This window comes from Rattus norvegicus, chromosome 7 (assembly GCF_021556685.1).
Source record: "Rattus norvegicus strain SHRSP/BbbUtx chromosome 7, alternate assembly SHRSP_T2T, whole genome shotgun sequence".
NCBI lineage: Eukaryota > Metazoa > Chordata > Mammalia > Rodentia > Muridae > Rattus > Rattus norvegicus.
The window spans coordinates 130,270,259-130,289,908 of record NC_141540.1 but is presented as its reverse complement, the minus strand read 5'-3'; positions in this window follow the sequence as shown (position 1 = coordinate 130,289,908).

The following is a 19,650-nucleotide window of genomic DNA, read 5'->3' as shown; positions in this document are numbered from 1 at the left end:
AGACAAAGACAGACACTACCTCAGAGTGAAAGGCTGGAAAACAACTTTCCAAGCAAATGGTCAGAAGAAGCAAGCTGGAGTAGCCATTCTAATATCAAATAAAATCAATTTCCAACTAAAAGTCATCAAAAAAGATAAGGAAGGACACTTCATATTCATCAAAGGAAAAATCCACCAAGATGAACTCTCAATCCTAAATATCTATGCCCCAAATACAAGGGCACCTACATACGTAAAAGAAACCTTACTAAAGCTCAAAACACACATTGCACCTCACACAATAATAGTGGGAGATTTCAACACCCCACTCTCATCAATGGACAGATCATGGAAACAGAAATTAAACAGTGATGTCGACAGACTAAGAGAAGTCATGAGCCAAATGGACTTAACGGATATTTATAGAACATTCTATCCTAAAGCAAAAGGATATACCTTCTTCTCAGCTCCTCATGGTACTTTCTCCAAAATTGACCATATAATTGGTCAAAAAACGGGCCTCAACAGGTACAGAAAGATAGAAATAATCCCATGCGTGCTATCGGACCACCACGGCCTAAAACTGGTCTTCAATAACAATAAGGGAAGAATGCCCACATATACGTGGAAATTGAACAATGCTCTACTCAATGATAACCTGGTCAAGGAAGAAATAAAGAAAGAAATTAAAAACTTTTTAGAATTTAATGAAAATGAAGATACAACATACTCAAACTTATGGGACACAATGAAAGCTGTGCTAAGAGGAAAACTCATAGCGCTGAGTGCCTGCAGAAAGAAACAGGAAAGAGCATATGTCAGCAGCTTGACAGCACACCTAAAAGCTCTAGAACAAAAAGAAGCAAATACACCCAGGAGGAGTAGAAGGCAGGAAATAATCAAACTCAGAGCTGAAATCAACCAAGTAGAAACAAAAAGGACCATAGAAAGAATCAACAGGACCAAAAGTTGGTTCTTTGAGAAAATCAACAAGATAGATAAACCCTTAGCCAGACTAACGAGAGGACACAGAGAGTGCGTCCAAATTAACAAAATCAGAAATGAAAAGGGAGACATAACTACAGATTCAGAGGAAATTCAAAAAATCATCAGATCTTACTATAAAAACCTATATTCAACAAAATTTGAAAATCTTCAGGAAATGGACTATTTCCTAGACAGATACCAGGTATCAAAGTTAAATCAGGAACAGATAAACCAGTTAAACAACCCCATAACTCCTAAGGAAATAGAAGCAGTCATTAAAGGTCTCCCAACCAAAAAGAGCCCAGGTCCAGATGGGTTTAGTGCAGAATTCTATCAAACCTTCATAGAAGCCCTCATACCAATATTATCCAAACTATTCCACAAAATTGAAACAGATGGAGCCCTACCGAATTCCTTCTACGAATCTACAATTACTCTTATACCTAAACCACACAAAGACACAACAAAGAAAGAGAACTTCAGACCAATTTCCCTTATGAATATCGACGCAAAAATACTCAATAAAATTCTGGCAAACCGAATTCAAGAGCACATCAAAACAATCATCCACCATGATCAAGTAGGCTTCATCCCAGGCATGCAGGGATGGTTTAATATACGGAAAACCATCAACGTGATCCATTATATAAACAAACTGAAAGAACAGAACCACATGATCATTTCATTAGATGCTGAGAAAGCATTTGACAAAATTCAACACCCCTTCATGATAAAAGTCCTGGAAAGAATAGGAATTCAAGGCCCATACCTAAACATAGTAAAAGCCATATACAGCAAACCAGTTGCTAACATTAAACTAAATGGAGAGAAACTTGAAGCAATCCCACTAAAATCAGGGACTAGACAAGGCTGCCCACTCTCTCCCTACTTATTCAATATAGTTCTTGAAGTTCTAGCCAGAGCAATCAGACAACAAAAGGAGATCAAAGGGATACAGATCGGAAAAGAAGAGGTCAAAATATCACTATTTGCAGATGATATGATAGTATATTTAAGTGATCCCAAAAGTTCCACCAGAGAACTACTAAAGCTGATAAACAACTTCAGCAAAGTGGCTGGGTATAAAATTAACTCAAATAAATCAGTTGCCTTCCTCTATACAAAAGAGAAACAAGCCGAGAAAGAAATTAGGGAAACGACACCCTTCATAATAGACCCAAATAATATAAAGTACCTCGGTGTGACTTTAACCAAGCAAGTAAAAGATCTGTACAATAAGAACTTCAAGACACTGAAGAAAGAAATTGAAGAAGACCTCAGAAGATGGAAAGATCTCCCATGCTCATGGATTGGCAGGATTAATATAGTAAAAATGGCCATTTTACCAAAAGCAATCTACAGATTCAATGCAATCCCCATCAAAATACCAATCCAATTCTTCAAAGAGTTAGACAGAACAATTTGCAAATTCATCTGGAATAACAAAAAACCCAGGATAGCTAAAGCTATCCTCAACAATAAAAGGACTTCAGGGGGAATCACTATCCCTGAACTCAAGCAGTATTACAGAGCAATAGTGATAAAAACTGCATGGTATTGGTACAGAGACAGACAGATAGACCAATGGAATAGAATTGAAGACCCAGAAATGAACCCACACACCTATGGTCACTTGATTTTTGACAAAGGAGCCAAAACCATCCAATGGAAAAAAGATAGCATTTTCAGCAAATGGTGCTGGTTCAACTGGAGGGCAACATGTAGAAGAATGCAGATCGATCCATGCTTATCACCCTGTACAAAGCTTAAGTCCAAGTGGATCAAGGACCTCCACATCAAACCAGACACACTCAAACTAATAGAAGAAAAACTAGGGAAGCATCTGGAACACATGGGCACTGGAAAAAATTTCCTGAACAAAACACCAATGGCTTATGCTCTAAGATCAAGAATTGACAAATGGGATCTCATAAAACTGCAAAGCTTCTGTAAGGCAAAGGACACTGTGGTTAGGACAAAACGGCAACCAACAGATTGGGAAAAGATCTTTACCAATCCTACAACAGATAGAGGCCTTATATCCAAAATATACAAAGAACTCAAGAAGTTAGACCGCAGGGAAACAAATAACCCTATTAAAAAATGGGGTTCAGAGCTAAACAAAGAATTCCCAGCTGAGGAATGCCGAATGGCTGAGAAACACCTAAAGAAATGTTCAACATCTTTAGTCATAAGGGAAATGCAAATCAAAACAACCCTGAGATTTCACCTCACACCAGTGCGATTGGCTAAGATCAAAAACTCAGGTGACAGCAGATGCTGGCGAGGTTGTGGAGAAAGAGGAACACTCCTCCATTGTTGGTGGGATTGCAGACTAGTAAAACCATTCTGGAAATCAGTCTGGAGGTTCCTCAGAAAATTGGACATTGAACTGCCTGAGGATCCAGCTATACCTCTCTTGGGCATATACCCAAAAGATGCCTCAACATATAAAAGAGACACGTGCTCCACTATGTTCATCGCAGCCTTATTTATAATAGCCAGAAAATGGAAAGAACCCAGATGCCCTTCAACAGAGGAATGGATACAGAAAATGTGGTACATCTACACAATGGAATACTACTCAGCTATCAAAAACAACGAGTTTATGAAATTCGTAGGCAAATGGTTGGAACTGGAAAATATCATCCTGAGTGAACTAACCCAGTCACAGAAAGACATACATGGTATGCACTCATTGATAAGTGGCTATTAGCCCAAATGCTTGAATTACCCTAGATCCCTAGAACAAAGGAAACTCAAGACGGATGATCAAAATGTGAATGCTTCACTCCTTCTTTAAATGAGGAAAAAGAATACCCTTGGCAGGGAAGGGAGAGGCAAAGATTAAAACAGAGACTGAAGGAATACCCATTCAGAGCCTGTCCCACATTTGGCCCATACATATACAGCCACCCAATTGGACTAGATGGATGAAGCAAAGAAGTGCAGACCGACAGGAGCCGGATGTAGATCGCTCCTGAGAGACACAGCCAGAATACAGCAAATACAGAGGCGAATGCCAGCAGCAAACCACTGAACTGAGAATAGGTCCCCTATTGAAGGAATCAGAGAAAGAACTGGAAGAGCTTGAAGGGGCTCGAGACCCCAAAAGTACAACAATGCCAAGCAACCAGAGCTTCCAGGGACTAAGCCACTACCTAAAGACTATACATGGACTGACCCTGGACTCTGACCCCATAGGTAGCAATGAATATCCTAGTAAGAGCACCAGTGGAAGGGGAAGCCCTGGGTCCTGCTAAGACTGAACCCCCAGTGAACTAGTCTATGGGGGGAGGGCGGCAATGGGGGGAGGGTTGGGAGGGGAACACCCATAAGGAAGGGGAGGGGGGAGGGGGATGTTTGCCCGGAAACCGGGAAAGGGAATAACACTCGAAATGTATATAAGAAATACTCAAGTTAATAAAAAAAAAAAAAAAGAAAGAAAAGCAATGTGGAGGAGAGAAGAAATAGTGCAGAAAAAAAAAAAAAAGAAATCCTGTTTACTCTGGGCAGCATGGCTACTGTAAACAAAATGAATGGTGACAAATACTTGATGGGGAATCAAAGGGAGAGAGAAAAGGTTACTCGACATCGGTGGTAATGTAGACTGTCACTGTGTATGCAGTCCCTCCATGCGTGCTTACATTCTGAGATTCTTCTTACTCCTAAAAACAGGAGACTTCTCGAACACCACATGACCCAGTTACACCCCTCCTGGGTACAGGCTGGGTGAAGGACCTTCTATCGGTAGATCACAGAAATATTTAGGCTTCCAAAGCACAGAATACCCCAATGCTTTTCTTAGATATAACCGAAGACCTAAACACTAGTGGTTTATACAATTTTTTAATTAATCAATGCAACTTGAACAATTCCTTGCCAGGTTTTTGTTTGTGTTATAGATTTATGTTTTGTTCGTTTCTGTTTTGTTTTGTCTTAGCAGCAAGGAGGATGTGGTCTGGTGTTTGCTTCTGTGTATGTTTTTGCTTCAAGACAAAGTCTCACGATTCAGACTTAAAGCTGTGGCTTAATTAAACTCATTGTTCTCCTGCCTCAGCCTCCCAAGAACTGTTTACTGGTGAGTACTACTTCACTCAATGTATTGCCATAAAAAAAATTCCCTAAGATGATAGAAAACCATAAGGCCTCTGATGATATCTGATAAAGTTAATGGAATCCAATGAAAGAATCCACTATGGAGGCCATATGTGTTTGTGCATGCCCATAGTCCCTAAGCTCAGGACCCTGAAGCAGAAAGATGAAAGGTTCAAGACCAACCTGGACTGCATACAAGACCTGTCATGAAACCAAGACAAAATAAAAGCCCAAACCAAAAAGAGTCTAGAACTGTTGTTTTAATCAGAACAAGTGACACAGTCTTTTTGAGGAGGTAGAGACTGTGTGCTGTGGCACTGGGGACCTGACTGGGAAAAGGGTATATGAGGGTTGGAGCTCAGTGGGTATTTCCTTTTTCTTTTTCTTTTCTTTCTTTTTTCCTGGAAGTAGTTCTGCCTCTACAATTCCAGATAGGAACTGTCTGTGCAGGCGGTCATTCTTGAGCATGGGCGAGTTCAGGGTGGGAGTTCTAGGCAAGCGTTTGTCAGACTGAAATATTTCCATCCTTTAGTCCGGACTCCCGTCATCCTTGTCAGAGGAGGGACAGCTACAATGTGTGCCATCTTCCAACTTTACTCTCACCAGCATCTCTCAAATATCTTATAAACCAGCACTTCGATTTTGAACCTATAAAAGAATATCATTTACTTTCATTCTTATTTTATTTTTTAATTGGTTTACGACGTACCAGATTTCTTACTTCGGTTGTTGTCTCTCACTTGAAATGGTGCCCGTGTTCTATGAGCGAGCCTCAATAAAATTAATTAGTCATAAACATGTCACGTCTCTTCAACAGATTTCTAGAACCAAAACATCTTGTCATGACCTGTCACCATTTCTCATTGTCTGCTGTGCTATTTTTAAAAGTCCCCTGTAATGCAGCCTTCACAAGGAAAAGAAGTAGAAAGTTCAGTCCTAATAAAAATCAGAATGAGGCCAAGGGGGATAAAATAAAAACCTCTCTCCCAGGGATCTGTCCCAGATGGTTTTCCAGCTACTCGCTGCTGTCGGTCTTTATATTGTCATGGTCACGTGCTACGCAAAACCCCACCCTCAGTCATTTAACCACACACGATACAGGAGGACACTGGTATCATGTACAGGATGCACTACAATGTAAAATCCACCCGTTTTGCCTGGATTTATGTCTGCTTGTTCTGTGTATTTCCCATGTAACCTCCATCTGTGAAATCGTTATCGATTAGAACGCATTTAAGTCGTTCCAGTCAGAACAAGGATTTAAAGGACGAGTATACACACCGTGTGCTCAACTAACAACAAATGAAATCCCGTCTGGCCTGAGGTAGAGTGCTCTGAAGTACACAGCATTCATTATACATGTGGTCATAAAAGACCTTCGAGTTTAGTAACACCCTATGCGTTCCTTACCCTTGCCAAAGCCACTAACTGATTTACATTACAGTGTAGAAGTTACAGCTATCTGAGAGCTTAAAATATCACCCAACCAAGCTCTGGTGTGTGTGTGGTTTGGGGCGCGTGGGCACACACTGTGTGCTCGTGCGTGTGGAAGCCAGAGGTTGATTTCAGGAGTCCTTCCTCGGTTTCTTCCCATCTTATTTTTAATGCAGGGTCTCTCACTGAACGGGAAGCTCACCAATTAGGCTAGGCTGGCCAGTGAGCTTCAGGCATCCACTGCCTCTCCCCAGAGCCGAGCTTGGGTAGATGGTGGCACCACGCCAGCTTTTTACATGGCTGCCGGACATCTGAACCCAGATCCTAAGGTTGAGCCGCAGACGCTCTACCAGCCTGACCTATCTCCTTAGCCTCCCAAAACTCATTTTGAGGGTAAAAGAAAAACAAAATCTAAAATTTAGTCTTTTTAAATACTTTTGCTATCACAGAAATATTTCAGAGGTGCAGTAGGTGAATAAAAAAAAGGATTCTTTCCACACGGAAAGAGGCCTGTGAAGTGACTTATTTTTGTCTGTCAGCAGCAGGGAGTATGATCCAAAAAGAATAAAACGCTGTGAGTGCCTCAGATAAGTCAATTATATCCTAACATCTCTGTGCATTCAACGACGATCATAACAAACGTTAAATAAGCACGAAGAGTTACATGTGAGGTATACCAAATTAAACAAGAATAAAAGCTATTATTCCACATGTGAGAGATAGGACAAACACTAGAAAGTACTTCTCATCCTATTTCAAGAAATATTTATCAGCTCTTCCACAAAATATTCCCCACCCAAGGACTCAACAGCAGTTTCCAATTTGCACACAAATTAAATGATGTGAAGGTATTCTCAGGGCTGGCCAAGGGGCTTAGTAGGCAAGAATGCTTGCTGCACAGACTAGACAACCTGAGTTTGATCCCAGAACCCACTGTGCTATATATAAAACATATAATAGTAATAGTAATAATTAATAATAATAATTAATAATAATAAATGCCAACATGCGAGAGACAGAGTTCAAGACCAGCCAGCTAAATAGTATAATTTTGTCTCAAGGAAGGAAGGAAGGGAGGGAGGAAAAGAGGGAGGGAGAGAGGGGGGGAGGAAAGGAGGGAGGGAGGGAGGGAAGGACGGAAGGAGAAAGGGAGGGAGAAAGGGGGGAAGGAAAAACTGCTCAGCAGTTAAGACCTCTTCCTTCTTTCCCAAAGGGCCATTACAGATGGTTGTGAGCCACCATGTGGTTACTGGGATTTGAACCCAGAGCCCTCTGGAAGAACAAGCAGTCAACGCTCTTAACCACTGAACCATCTCTCCAGTCTGGTATTTAAGGTTTCATAAGCCTATGTCAGGCTCAGATATTCTCTCTCTCTCTCTCTCTCTCTCTCTCTCTCTCTCTCTCTCTCTCTCTCTCTCTCTCTCTCTCTCTCCAGATCAGGTTATAGCTCTCAGCTGCTGCTCCAGGGCCTGACCGTGTCCCACTGTGCTCCCCACCATTGTGATATTATACTAAACCTCTGAAACTGTAAGCCAGCGCTAACTAAACACTTTTCCTTTACAGGAGTTACTTTGGCCATGGCGTCTAACACTGCCTAAGACAGAAGTTGTACCAGAGAGTGGCGTATAGTTGTGACAGGCCTGACCATGCTTCTTGTAGGAGGAATGTGGACTTTGGAACTTTGGATTAAGAAAGCAACTGAAAGCTCTTTGCCCCATCTACTTCGAGAATGAAGACCATTCTCAGCAATCAGACTGTTGACATTCCAGGAAAGTCGACATCACTCTGAAGAGGTGCACGGTCACTGTGAAGAACCCCAGGGGAACTCTGCAGAGGACTTCAATCACGTCAGTGTAGAGCTGAATTTTCTCAGAAAGAAAAAGAAAAAGCTCCGTGTAGATAAATGGTGGGGTAACAGGAAGGAACTGGACGCTGTCAGAACCATCCGCAGCCGGGTTCAGAACATGTTCAAGGGTGTTATGTTGGTCTTCTGTTACAGGATGAGGTCTGTGGATGCTTTGAAATCCAAAATTTCTTGGGTGAAAACTACATCCGCAGGGTTCAGATGGGGACAGGTATTCCTTGTTCAGTCTCACGAGCCCAGAAGGAAGAATTATTCCTTGAAGGAAATGATATTGAACTTGTTTCAAATTCAAGCTCTGATTGAGCAAGCCACCGTGGTTAAAAACAAGGATATCGAGAAGTTTTAGGATGGCATCTGTGTGTCTGAGAAGGGAATCGTGCAGCAGGCTGACGAGTGAGACCTCAGTTTCCTGGCTCCAGAAACAAGATCCTGATCACAAGGACAATGTGGGCTCTTTGGGGACAATAAAAGACTTATATATTGAAAAAATAAATAAAAGCAGTAGAATAAGTTAAGTGGAGCTTAATGGGCTATACTAGTAGGAACGTGGATGACTGGTGCTGAGAGAAATACAAGCTGACAGTCTAGCTCAAGAGGTTTCAGAGGAGAACAATATTAGTAAGTGGCCTTGATATTTTGTCAAAGAATATGGTTGCTTTCTGCCTTTGTCCAAAAAAATCTACCTGAAGCAAAATTAAATCGTTTCATATTAATAGCACTGGCAGATTTAAAGACAGCCTAGTACTAACCGTGGATTGGTTAGTGGTTACTCGTACGCATATCTATAATGAAAAGGAACGAGCTGAGCAAGGAAAATACAATGCGTACACTTCGAGAAGAGAAGGAGCACCGGGAAGTAACATGGAGCTAAGTCCAGGGCTCAAAGAGATAGAGAAAAACCTAGTGGAAAATGGAGTGATGACCTCATGGCAAGACCCGCCCAGCTAAGCTTCCAGCTTGTGGAAAGTAAGGAAAAAAAAATAAGCAGTAAGGGAAATGATTGACCACAGAAAGCTGATGCAGATGTAATTGAACAAGGAGGCCATGTTCCAGCCCCAGCAAGCAGCAGAGCTTGGCGGCTCAGACCACACAGCTCTGGCTTTAGAGTCAAGGATACGAGAAAGCTGCTGTGGGATTTCTGAGCTAAGGAAGCTGCTGAGGCCAAGCGTGCATCGGGGTTGTCTGTGCACGGAGACCCAGAGAGACCATTTCAGGAAGCTGTACGGTGAGGTCTGGATTGCCTTGGAAACACCAAGAGGTTGGCGATGCCAGAGTTATGGGATGCCTACCGAGGAAAGGTGACCAACCCAAGAGAGAGAAGTGTGTGGCAGTCAACAAAGCTGAGAGGAGTTGAAGATCTGAAGAGCAATTTGACATCAGATGTGGAGAAGCAGAGTTTGGAATGTGTGCTGCTGGTTTTAGGTCTTGCCTTGTCCCAGTATTTCCTCAGTACACTCATTGCCTTCCCTCTCGGAACAGTACTGTATATTCTCTGCATTGTACGTTGGGAGTACTGATCTGCCTTTTTTTTTTTTCAGGGGTAAAGTTAAGAGGTTTCTATGAGAGCTTTTTGGACTATGAACTTTTTTTTTCTCATCTTTATCAAATTGGGTATTTATTATTTACATTTCAATTGTTATTACCTTTCCGGGTTTCCAGGCCAATATCCCCCAACCCCTCCCCTTCTAAATAGGTGTTCCCCTCCCCATGCTCCCCCCATTGCCACCCTCCCCCCACCAGTCTAGTTCACTGGGGGTTCAGTCTTGGCAGGACCAAGGGCTTCCCCTTCCACTGGTGCTCTTACTAGGATATTCACTGCTACCTATGGGGTCAGAGTCCAGGGTCAGTCCATGTATAGTCTTTGGGTAGTGGCTTAGTCCCTGGAAGCTCTGGTTGCTTGGCATTGTTGTACATATGGGGTCTCGAGCCCCTTCAAGCTCTTCCAGTTCTTTCTCTGATTCCTTCAACGGGGGTCCTATTCTCAGTTCAGTGGTTTGCTGCTGGCATTCACCTACATATTTGCCATATTCTGGCTGTGTCTCTCAGGAGAGATCTACATCCAGTTCCTGTCAGCCTGCACTTCTTTGCTTCATCCATCTTATCTAGTTTGGTGGCTGTATATGTATAGGCCACATGTGGGGCAGGCTCTGAATGGACGTTCCTTCAGCCTCTGTTCTAAACTTTGCCTCCCTATTCCCTCCCAAGGGTATTCTTGTTCCCCTTTTAAAGAAGGAGTGAAGCATTTGCATTTTGGTCATCCCTCTTGAGTTTCATGTGTTCTATGCATCTAGGGTAATTCGAGCATTTGGGCTAGTATCGACTTATCAGTGAGTGCATACCATGTGTGTTTTTCTGTGATTGGGTTACCTCAGGATGATATTTTCCAGTTCCATCCATTTGCCTATGAATTTCATAAAGTCATTGTTTTGTTAGCAGAGTAATATTCCATTGTGTACCACATAGATGTACCACATTTTCTGAATCCATTCCTCTGTTGAAGGGCATCTGGGTTCTTTCCAGGTTCTGGCTATTATAAATAAGGCTGCTGTGAACATAGTGGGGCATGTGTCTTTGTTACATGTTGGAGCATCTTTTGGGTATATGCCCAAGAGAGGTATAGCTGGATCCTCAGGCAGTTCAATGTCCAATTTTCTGAGGAACCTCCAGACTGATTTCCAGAATGGTTGTACCAGTCTGCAATCCCACCAACAATGGAGGAGTGTTCCTCTTCCTCCACATCCTCACCAGCATCTGCTGTCACCTGAGTTTTTGATCTTAGCCATTCTCACTGGTGTGAGGTGAAATCTCAGGGTTGTTTTGATTTGCATTTCCCTTATGACTAAAGATGTTGAACATTTCTTTAGGTGTTTCTCAGCCATTCGGCATTCCTCAGCTGTGAATTCTTTGTTTAGCTCTGAACCCCATTTTTAATAGGGTTATTTGTCTCCCTGTAGTCTAACTTCTTGAGTTCTTTGTATATTTTGGATATAAGGCCTCTATCTGTTGTAGGATTGGTAAAGATCTTTTCCCAATCTGTTGGTTGCCATTTTGTCCTAACCACAATGTCCTTTGCCTTACAGAAGCTTTGCAGTTTTATGAGGTCCCATTTGTTGATTCTCGATCCTAGAGCATAAGCCATTGGTATTTAGTTCAGGAAATTTTCTCCAGTGTCCATGTGTTCAAGATTCTTCCCCACTTTTTCTTCTATTAGTTTCAGTGTATCTGGGTTGATTTGGAGGTCCTTGATCCACTTGGACTTAAGCTTTGTACAAGGTGATAAGAATAGATTGATCTGCATTCTTCTACATATTGACCTCCATTTGAACCAGCACCATTTGCTGAAAATGCTATCTTTTTTCCTTTGGATGGTTTTGGCTCCTTTGTCAAAAATCAAAGTGACCATAGGTGTATGGGTTCATTTCTGGGTCTTCAATCTATTCCACTGGTCTATCTGCCTGTCTCTGTACCAATACCATACAGTTTTTATCGCTATTGCTCTGTAATACTGCTTGAGTTCAGGGATAGTGATTCCCCTAGAAGTCCTTTTATTGTTGAGGATAGTTTTAGCTATCCTTAGTTTTTTGTTATTCCAGATGAATTTGCAAATTGTTCTAACTCTGTGAAGAATTGGATTGGAATTTTGATGGGGATTGCATTGAATCTGTAGACCGCTTTTGGTAAAATGCCATTTTTACTATATTAATCCTGCCAATCCATGAGCATGGGAGATCTTTCCATCTTCTGAGATCTTCTTCAATTTCTTTCTTCAGTGTCTTGAAGTTCTTATTGTACAGATCTTTTACTTGCTTGGTTAAAGTCACACCGAGGTACTTTATATTATTTGGGTCTATTATGAAGGGTGTCGTTTCCCTAATTTCTTTCTCGGCTTGTTTCTCTTTTGTGTAGAGGAAGGCTACTGATTTATTTGAGTTAATTTTATACCCAGCCACTTTGCTGAAGTTGTTTATCAGCTTTAGTAGTTCTCTGGTGGAACTTTTGGGATCACTTAAATATACTATCATATCATCTGCAAATAGTGATATTTTGACTTCTTCCTTTCCCATCTGTATCCCTTTGATCTCCTTTTGTTTTCTGATTGCTCTGGCTAGAACTTCGAGAACTATATTGAATAAGTAGGGAGAGAGTGGGCAGCCTTGTCTAGTCCCTGATTTTAGTGGGATTGCTTCAAGTTTCTCTCCGTTTAGTTCAATATTAGCTACTGGTTTTCTGTATATGGCTTTTACTATGTTTAGGTATGGGCCTTGAATTCCTATTCTTTCCAGGACTTTTATCATAAAGGGGTGTTGAATTTTCAAAACTGGTTAAAATGGAATGTGATGGCCTCCTGTCATAAGTCAAAAGAGGGCATTAGAGCCCTCTTTTGTAGCTGAAGTTACAGATGAATTCCCCCAATATAGGTATGGAACCCAAGGCTGGCCCACTGCATAGCTACTAAGTACTCTTCACTGCTGGGCCATCTCTCCATCTTTTCATTTTGCTCTATCTTGGCCTTTGGGGTGAGGAGTATAAATTATCTTGGTTCATAGCTCAGCACCACGTCAATCTTGGAGCTGCTCATATTTGATCTTGGAAACTGGATTCTTACCACTTTGTCATCCTGAAACTGAGGCTTTCATCTGGACTCCAGGTCTTCAGTAACTCAAATCTTTTGTTGAGGTTTGGTCTTTTGCCATGCTAAATACCGATTGCTCCCCAACAAGACCCACACATAGACCCAGACAGTCCTATGTGACCTTGCCCCCAAGTTATTCCTGGTTTTTGAATAAAGATGCTGACAGTCAATAGCTGGGCAGAAGAGACATAGGCAGGGTTTAGGTTGGAGGAGGACCATGAATTGAAAAAGAAAAGGTAAAGAGAGGAGAAAGCACCATGGGGTAAGAATCTTCAATTAATAGCCATGTGGGTTGACTAATTGGAGTTAAGAGCATCCCAGATCAAACAGGGCAAATTGGCTAGGAAATAGACATAATAACATAGAGGATAGATATCTTCCCGGGACTAGTGCTAACTAAGGCTTATTGTAAATATAAAGGATGTGTGTGTGTCTTTTATCTAGGCACTAAGTGGTCAAAGTCCACTTAGAAACCCAGGATTGAGATTAAAATATTTCTACCACATTCCTTAAGTGACATTGCAACGTTCTGATGGCTTATTCTTCTCGTGGTTAATCCTCAACTGCTAGCCTTTCCATGATTATTTAAAACCTGCTGCCAGTTTCCTTTTTGCTCATAAATCTGACCTGAATCTGCTGCGTGGAATCTTGCCCATTATTTGAGCTGTCTCTACTTTATTGGGTTCCCGACCTCAAGCTGAAAACCCTGTCCTAACTGTCCCTCTCTAACATTTTAAACTGATTTTCATATTTCTACATTCACTTCAGTACATCTATTGGGACCTAAAATAATTCATCATCTTAATCCTTGGCTCAAATACACCAAAACACACACACACACACACACACACACACACACACACACACACTTTATTGATTGACTGATTAACTGATCAACAGATTAATGAAAGATAAAATCCAGAGCTTCACATAATTTGGCCTAATGCTCTATGACTCAGCCAAATTCCCAGCCCCTATAATTCTCTTTGCCAATTTTCTATCATCTCAATTTGAAGCTCATAAATTTTAGTCATCACTCCCTGCCTAAGTGGAAATCCACTTCAGGGGTCATGCTTTGACTGGGTGCCATTGCTTTGGACTGGTAAATCTTGCTATTCCCCCAAACATTTTTTCCCAGGTTATTAATTAATTAGGCTCTGGATTGCTACGATCAAAATTCTCTATCTGGTTTCATAATTACCTATGAGATCAATCTCTAGTCACCTAAACCTTATTGTATTCTTTTTTTTTAATTTTTTTTTATTAACTTGAGTATTTCTTATATACATTTCAAGTGTTATTCCCTTTCCCGGTTTCCCGGCAAACATCCCCCTCCCCCCTCCCCTTCCTTATGGGTGTTCCCCTCCCAACCCTCCCCCCATTGCCGCCCTCCCCCCATAGACTAGTTCACTGGGGGTTCAGTCTTAGCAGGACCCAGGGCTTCCCCTTCCACTGGTGCTCTTACTAGGATATTCATTGCTACCTATGAGATCAGAGTCCAGGGTCAGTCCATGTATAGTCTTTAGGTAGTGGCTTAGTCCCTGGAAGCTCTGGTTGCTTGGCATTGTTGTACTTTTGGGGTCTCGAGCCCCTTCAAGCTTTTCCAGTTCTTTCTCTGATTCCTTCAATAGGGGACCTATTCTCAGTTCAGTGGTTTGCTGCTGGCATTCGCCTCTGTATTTGCTGTATTCTGGCTGTGTCTCTCAGGAGCAATCTACATCCGGCTCCTGTCGGTCTGCACTTCTTTGCTTCATCCATCTTGTCTAATTGGGTGGCTGTATATGTATGGGCCACATGTGGGGCAGGCTCTGAATGGGTGTTCCTTCAGTCTCTGTTTTAATCTTTGCCTCTCCCTTCCCTGCCAAGGGTATTCTTTTTCCTCATTTAAAGAAGGAGTGAAGCATTCACATTTTGATCATCCGTCTTGAGTTTCGTTTGTTCTAGGGATCTACGGTAATTCAAGCATTTGGGCTAATAGCCACTTATCAATGAGTGCATACCATGTATGTCTTTCTGTGACTGGGTTAGTTCACTCAGGATGATATTTTCCAGTTCCAACCATTTGCCTACGAATTTCATAAACTCGTTGTTTTTGATAGCTGAGTAGTATTCCATTGTGTAGATGTACCACATTTTCTGTATCCATTCCTCTGTTGAAGGGCATCTGGGTTCTTTCCATTTTCTGGCTATTATAAATAAGGCTGCGATGAACATAGTGGAGCACGTGTCTCTTTTATATGTTGAGGCATCTTTTGGGTATATGCCCAAGAGAGGTATAGCTGGATCCTCAGGCAGTTCAATGTCCAATTTTCTGAGGAACCTCCAGACTGATTTCCAGAATGGTTTTACTAGTCTGCAATCCCACCAACAATGGAGGAGTGTTCCTCTTTCTCCACAACCTCGCCAGCATCTGCTGTCACCTGAGTTTTTGATCTTAGCCAATCGCACTGGTGTGAGGTGAAATCTCAGGGTTGTTTTGATTTGCATTTCCCTTATGACTAAAGATGTTGAACATTTCTTTAGGTGTTTCTCAGCCATTCGGCATTCCTCAGCTGTGAATTCTTTGTTTAGCTCTGAACCCCATTTTTTAATAGGGTTATTTGTTTCCCTGCGGTCTAACTTCTTGAGTTCTTTGTATATTTTGGATATAAGGCCTCTATCTGTTGTAGGATTGGTAAAGATCTTTTCCCAATCTGTTGGTTGCCGTTTTGTCCTAACCACAGTGTCCTTTGCCTTACAGAAGCTTTGCAGTTTTATGAGATCCCATTTGTCGATTCTTGATCTTAGAGCATAAGCCATTGGTGTTTTGTTCAGGAAATTTTTTCCAGTGCCCATGTGTTCCAGATGCTTCCCTAGTTTTTCTTCTATTAGTTTGAGTGTGTCTGGTTTGATGTGGAGGTCCTTGATCCACTTGGACTTAAGCTTTGTACAGGGTGATAAGCATGGATCGATCTGCATTCTTCTACATGTTGCCCTCCAGTTGAACCAGCACCATTTGCTGAAAATGCTATCTTTTTTCCATTGGATGGTTTTGGCTCCTTTGTCAAAAATCAAGTGACCATAGGTGTGTGGGTTCATTTCTGGGTCTTCAATTCTATTCCATTGGTCTATCTGTCTGTCTCTGTACCAATACCATGCAGTTTTTATCACTATTGCTCTGTAATACTGCTTGAGTTCAGGGATAGTGATTCCCCCTGAAGTCCTTTTATTGTTGAGGATAGCTTTAGCTATCCTCCTTATTGTATTCTTTAATGCTTATAAACAGCCAAACCTGAACCTCTGGCCTCTGCCTGGAATGATTTAAATATATGAATGTACCTGCATTCAGGTAAGTTCCTCTTTGGTTTTCTGATAATGAACAGCCTGTCCATTCCATCTCTTAGCTGTCTACCAGCTGTCTTAAGCCTCTTCTACCACTGCACCACTGTGCACTGCTGCGCATATGCTACAATTCACATTCAAGTTTCAAAAGGTCAACTTTCTTTTCTTGGAAAGAACACACTGTGATTAAACCTGATGTAAGTGAGGGAAACAACCAAAACAAAAAAGGAAGACCGTTTTGTGGAAAGATCATCAGTCCCATGGTTATTGGTTAAGATTTCATTGGTACTGTGGGAAACAGAAAGAAAAACAAAGTAGACACAAGGAGGCAGACTGGGAACTCGAATGTGTAAGTACAGATCTGGATCCCAGAACTTTGTTTGTGTTAACACTGACTTTAACAGTTGGGCTGGGGGGGTCAAGATATTTAAGTGTTGGGAAGTTGTTAAGCTCATGGTGCCAAATTTAAAATTTATAAACTTTGTAAAATGTGAAAGTTTCATTATTACAGGTAGCACCCTGTGTCCCAGTGAGATAGTTATTGTTAAATGTCCGTGTGACAGAACCTAAAATCACCTGGAATATGGGCCTCTGAGCATGCCTGTGGGATATCATCTTGATTACATTAGCTGATGTAGGATCACCCATCTTGATTATGAATGGAACCTCCAAGTTCCCCTAGACAGGGGACCCTGGTCTGTATGAAATGGAGAAAGCATTCTTTCACACCTCCGCACCCCCTTTACTGAGGATACAATGTGGCAAGCTCTGCCAAATTTCTGCCAGTGTGACTCCCCGCCAAGATAAATAATGCCCTAGAACATTCTCACTTAAGCTTCTTTCTGGGAGCTTTGCCCCGGGCACTGGGTCCTCCCTGAGGCAGCCAATTGGGTGGAGTGTTGGCAGGGCAAGACTTTGTCTTGCAAGTGTAAAAATTGCTTTCTACATTTCACCTGTCTTGTCTCTAAGTTACTCTGAGGCCAGAAGCCTGTTAATAGACTTGAAGCCTATTGACACACTATTTTAAAACAGCAGGGGATTGAGTAAAGGATTAATCGCTAGGGCTCCTTTCCTCTCTTGCCCAGAAGCCTTGCCTCTAGATGGCCAGGTGGGAGGGAGGTTTGGGGCAATTAACTTTTACTGAAGCAGGAGAAGAGAGTCACATTTGCAAAAGGAAAAAACTTTTACACAAGCAAATATGCATTAACGCACATACATTCATACACACATACTCATGCACCTTCATAAACCTCTGTTGGGTCCAGCCACTTGTCTAACCAACTTACATACTTACAAACACATACTTATACTTGGTACGAGTGTGTATTTTTGATGGAAAGAGCAAAAGCCTTCACAAGCAGGTTTCATTGAGCAAAATGCAAAAGGAATTCACTCATTCTGGATGAAAAACAAGCTTTATTGCTCAAACAAAGGGAAAACTTCTACCCTTTTATTAAAAAAAAAAGCCCCATCTTTGTTACTAATAAGAAACTTGTTAGTAAAAAGAACCTGTCATAAGAACCTGATAAAAAGAAGCCTGCCTTCTCTTCTGCTCTCTCTGCAACTCTCTCTTAAGGTCTGGTATATCCTGCTGTGTTCTGTTATCTCTTCAGCTTCTATCTTGCTTCCACTCTGTATCTCTTTTGCCTCCTTAATTCTGCTCTCTCCTTCTGCCTACTTTATGTCATTAATCCTAATTCCTTGTACTTTTTCAGAACATACATGATCATATGTTACTCCAAGCAGCCTCCTTCAAAAGTTCACAAAAAGTTCAAACATAAGTTTAAATAAGAAGCTCCCACAGAGATACTTACATGTGCTTCCATTAAGACTAATTATCTAGGGGGTTGGGGGTTTAGCTCAGTGGTAGAGCACTTGCCTAGCAAGCGCAAGGCCCTGGGTTCGGTCCCCAGCTCTGAAGAAAAAAAAAAAAGAAGAGACTAATTATCTAATTAGAAATTTATTACCTGTTATTACATCCACCAGTTTGTTGAGAGTTTAAAACTATAATTCTTAGGTCTAAGTTAACATTGAAGTTTTGTATAGATAAACCCAGTCAATATTTCACATTGTCTTTGCACCTACAATAAACTGTTCATTTCCACTTTATGAACTTTAGTTAATGGTTTTGCAGCCTAAAGGAATGTGTTCCTAAGTGGTAAGTCTGTATCGGTGCCTGTTTTCTATCTTAGCTTAATTAACTCATAACACAAGAAGCCTGGCAGAGTCCTAATTGCAGTTTTCTTTCATATTACAGAAGGCTCTAATTACAGGCCTTATTGTAAAGGGTTCAATAATTACTAATATAAATTTAGAAATTCTTATAGAATCATCATTAGGAATTAAGAAATCATCTATTTGTCTATATAGCATCAGTACATCTTTGTTGATATGCAGAAAATCTGCCCAATAGGGTAGGCTAATGACCAGGGGTTGTTATATTAATTTAATAATGGCAGGAAAGACACATCAATAGCAATAATCAACCCTGAGACATCATCTCTCAGGCCTTGCCTCCAAGAGCTCACCCATTGCAGTTCATGGTAAACCATCTCAGGAAAATCACCTGTCAGCCTTTAGCCTCTCCTAGATGGCTCCTTACAGCTTCTTCTATCAGACACTTTGCCTCTGTAACATGTACAGTAACTCATACACTCGGTTACTAAAATGGCTGAGGAAAGAGAATTACAAGTATACGAGACCTACTTGGGAAACTTAAGAAAATGCTGTCTCCAATTACAAAAACAGAGAAGATTATAATTTAGTGGTAGAGAGATTCCAGAACAGGTGTAATACCCTATGTCCAGTCCCCAGCACTAGGAAAAAAATCAGTGGCAAAAAAATACTGTAATCTGTGTTCTTTATGGTAATAGATTGGTTTCATGAATTTTTGAGAGATATTCTATAAATAAGAAAACCTTAATAGGCAACATTTCTTTTCTGGTTCATTTTTTTCACGGTAATAGTACATCATAATTCAATGATGTTAAATAAAAAGATCAGTTAGTTCAACTCACAGTCCATCCCACTGACTTTCCCTTAACACGCTATCACCCTGTGTATGTGTACTGAGGGCCTGATGAAAACTTCCCACTTTCTCACATGGAGTAGTAAAAATACTTGAATGACTGAAAGTAAAATTAGTATTTTTACTTTATCACCAAAGATATTCCTAAGTAAGAGCTACTATCTCTCCACCAGTGCACAGCAGTGACTGAGAAGACAGCCACAGTGGTGGCTGCTGTAGCCTTAGCAGCTGCTCAGGACTAGCATGTACCCAACCCTTCCTTGATCCATGAATGTAAATGTCAATATGATGAGAAATAAAGTCTTA